The sequence below is a fragment of the Gavialis gangeticus genome, unplaced genomic scaffold (genome assembly GCF_001723915.1).
Source record: "Gavialis gangeticus isolate Ggan-Ray unplaced genomic scaffold, GavGan_comp1, whole genome shotgun sequence".
In the NCBI taxonomy this organism is placed as follows: Eukaryota; Metazoa; Chordata; order Crocodylia; family Gavialidae; genus Gavialis; species Gavialis gangeticus.
In genome coordinates, this window is record NW_017728992.1 from 132,206,646 (window position 1) to 132,210,471 (window position 3,826).

The 3,826-nt window shown below is 36.7% G+C and overlaps 1 protein-coding gene across 1 annotated transcript in view; it reads right to left on the bottom strand.

Moving 5' to 3' along the window:
• Positions 1 to 1,996: 1,996 nt before the first annotated feature.
• The window catches only part of NCOA2 (nuclear receptor coactivator 2), a 328,149-nt gene continuing 326,319 nt past the window's right edge, over positions 1,997 to 3,826 (bottom strand). The window contains exon 25 of the transcript XR_002099516.1: positions 1,997 to 3,772. The gene's annotated coding sequence lies outside the window, so the exon portion shown is untranslated. The remainder of the gene's footprint in view (positions 3,773 to 3,826) is intronic.

The window sequence follows — 3,826 nt, forward strand, 5'->3', positions numbered from 1 at the left end:
AAGGGATGTGACTGTACTGCTTCACCTCTTATGGATCTGCCCCAACAGTAGCTGGAGGGTTCGTGTGGCTCCTCCTTCCCCAAGATCTTGGTGGCTTTACAAAACCTGTCTTGTAGGTGAAATGAATGTCAATCTCACCTGCTAAAGACTCCACTCTCCAGGTTGCAAGGGTCATTTGGGGTGATGGGGATGGGACGAGTTGAGGGGCTGGCAGGTGCTGGAGTGTTGCTTCCTCCTTGCCCCAAATAAAAGTGGCACCCCGAAGTGCAGGGTCTCCAGCAAGGAAGTCAAACCAACAGCGTAGCTTTCAAAACACAGGCTGTAAAGCTGTGGAGATCTTGCGGACCTCCTGGAGCCCACAGCCATCCTGGGAACTATAAACAGCCTGCACCACTCCCAGGAACTATAAGCAGAGGGCCAAGCCCCCTGCTCCTGGCAGCCACTCCACTTTTCCCCAGAAAGTCTGGGTACTCTCTCACCCCAGTGGCATTTCAGCAGCAGTGAAATTCCTAGGTGAGGGGTCTACCTGGAACCCGTAGCGATGTCTGTGTGGCCACCTCTACCCAGGGACAATTGTGAACCGGTTCTCAATCAATAACCCGCTTGGAACTGTTCAAGTGTCAAGTCTGTTTGCAGCTGTTTCAGTCAGGCACAAGAGAGCCTGTTGTATCCTTTTCAATGCTACTATGTAAATACTACTTAAAAAGTGATTAGAGAATAGCTGTAAGGACCATTTACCAAACTGATGCTATTCAACATGAGAGTGAAAAGAATCTGGTCCTAGTATAATGGAAAGTCTGATGGGGGATGTGACTTAAAGCATTAACTGATAAGACTCTCTTTAAGAATGTATCCTGTCTTTTCTTTTTGCTAGATTTGAACCACTCCCATGTGTTGTTCACATAAGAAGATATCTACTGGTCTCATGAATTCTTTCCTAAAGCTTTGTTTGCAAGTTAAAAAAAAAATCCTCTATAGATAAGCATTTATTAGCAGCTACTCTTTATTTCAGACAGGTGGGCAGGCCGATGCTGAGAGTAATTCTTGTCAAGAAATCTCAACTCCTCAAAGGATGAATGAAGTGGACAATGCTGATCTCTAAAGTCATGTTCATACTGGAGTCACTTCTACTGTACACATGAAACTGACTAGTGTAGGTAATCTTTCTAACTTCATGCTGAGAAATAACACTCCTCATACTGCAATTTGTCCTTCCAGACTGCTATAAAATGACAATTATAAGCAACATAATTTTGTCTTTTTAGAGGATTAGAGTAGAAAGAGTTCAGGCAAGATCAAGGGGACTGCAAAAGCCTATCTTGTCCAAAATGAATACTTTATCATGAATAGTAGTATCATGCCACTGTTTGCAAGTATTTGTACAGAAACAACCCCATTGGATGTTATAAGCATATTTTAGTTTAATAAAAATAATCACCCTTTTTTTCCACTTATTTTCTGTAGATAGTAGAAAGTTCTGACAATCCAAAAATCTCACTGGTTTAATATTCTTTTCTCAGTGCAGTAGCCACCTCCAATAATTTATTTTCTGAATGACCTGACTTCAAGGGGAAAATGACAGTGCAGTGTTCTGCCAACATGCCATTTCCTTGTCTCTCAAGGCCCTTCTGTAAGTCTAAATTCCAAGCCATTCAGCCTTAATGCCTGCTGAGAATGTCTAAAAGGGTGCCCTGTTAAGAGCCAACTGTGATGTAAAGAACGGTTATTAAGGGGCTTGTTTCAAATAGGCCACTTATCTGTGTCAGATTGCAGTAACTTTTAGTCAAACTGACTTTAGGCAGGATTCAACATCCTACAGGTGAAAGGATTTGCAATGTGGCCACTAGTTTGAAAATTTAAAAGTAACATTATTTAGCTAAAAAAAAAAGTAGCCTTTTAAAAATGTAGACACGAATCTCCCTTCTCTGTAGTTTCTATTTCATTACATTTATCTGAGAAAATGAAGGCACAACAGAAACACACTGAGATCTCTAAAGCCATGTAAAACCCGAAGGCATTAAAATTTATTAAATGATGCAATAACAACAGAATTCTTTATTTACAATAGCATTATTTAACATCAAATAAGCAAATAGCATCAGCAAAGCAATATTAACTTGCATAAATGTATTTAAAATTTCTCTGAATATATCTACCTTTGCATAAACTGCTCACACTAGAAATACAAACATCAATGCAGGTGAACAAGGTGATGTTCAGAGTCAACTCCATTTTGAAAATAAATCACAACCTGAAACACTGTAAGCTTTCTCCTGAAGAACCATAGTTAATATATTGCTTAAATTTTACCCTTGTATAATCTTTTCATATACACACATCTCAGATGCAACTTCATGAGGAACTGTACAAATAAAACCCACAAATGACAAAAGGGAAAAATTAAATGACAGTAAATGTTTGAAGAAACGTGTCCATCATCTCTACCGAGCAACATAAAGATAAGTGATGATGCACTTATTCCAAAATTGTACACAATTCACTATACAAATATAATACATCAGACAGCTATGTAGGAATATACAAGACTTAAAAACAGATCTAAGGCATTATGCTAGATTTTAGCATTTTGAGGTTCTTGCACATAGCTTTACCTGTAGTAAGAAACTGAAAAGATTTTGTTTTAGTCTACAAAGAAACACCAGGGAGAAAATTCTAATTAAAATCAAAGCCACTACAGTAATTTTTTGTGCAGAGAATGCTTTTGCTCTTAGGCAGCATACTACCATACAAATACTAGAAAACTTTAAATTCACACCAACAATTAATGGCTTAAGTTGCATTTCAAAACTGATTGTGTATCTTTGGGTTCTGCAAGTGGAGCTGTGCCACCCACTTCATCTGTTAAGCCCATATGAACTCCATTTTAAACAAAGACTAAAAAATGCATTATATAAACTGCAAAAACATTGCTTTCTATTAATACAGACCAAGAGAGATATTGTGTGGGACAATATTTTCAACTTTAAGTACAAATTAATTTGTTATAGCAAAACAGCTCAGTCCACTTTTCAAACTTACTACATTACGTGAACACTTAAATGGGTCATATTACCAAGTTTATGTATGTTAATTTTTCACATTATGTGTTTTCACATTTAGCAATGTAACTTGAACACTGTTTTTTTGTCTAATAAACAAAATTTGAATACTTTCTCCAACAAATCTGCTGTATACAGGATGAAAAATACTGAAGATGAAGGGACTTGATTTGGTTTTTTATTTTTGTTTCTACAGTGATCAATATGATCAGAAAAATCCTTCACTCGTGTTTTTAATTAGTTAGACAGTAACTAAAACAGCAGGAACGCAATCTGAGCCAACGGGATAGGTAAAATCTATTTTCTTTTAAAATGAAAATGGGTGATGAGCTAACAATCGCAAATATATTAGAAAGATGTGCAGATCTGTCATGAATTGGGAGAAATATAAACTGCTAATTTTGTCCATGGTGCCAAAGGTTATGAAAAGAGGTTAGAAACAAAATATAATACAAACAGAATTAGTTTAAAACCCATTTACACTTTGTGTTGCATGACATTAAAGTCCTTCTAATTTATACAATTCTTATATAAATAATTTAAAATCAGGTATATAATGTATATTTAATACAAATGTCATCATGTCAATGAGGCTATGGAGCTCAGGGCTGACAGTTACTTTAGTTTTTCACCAGAGCAAAACACAATGGCTCAGTTGATTAAGTATTTCCTTTTTTTAGTTTGATCAACAAAATGGTAACTGCTGAAAGATACTTTTTTTCCCATGGGTTTTGAATCCCCCTCACAGGAGACAAACAGATTCTGAT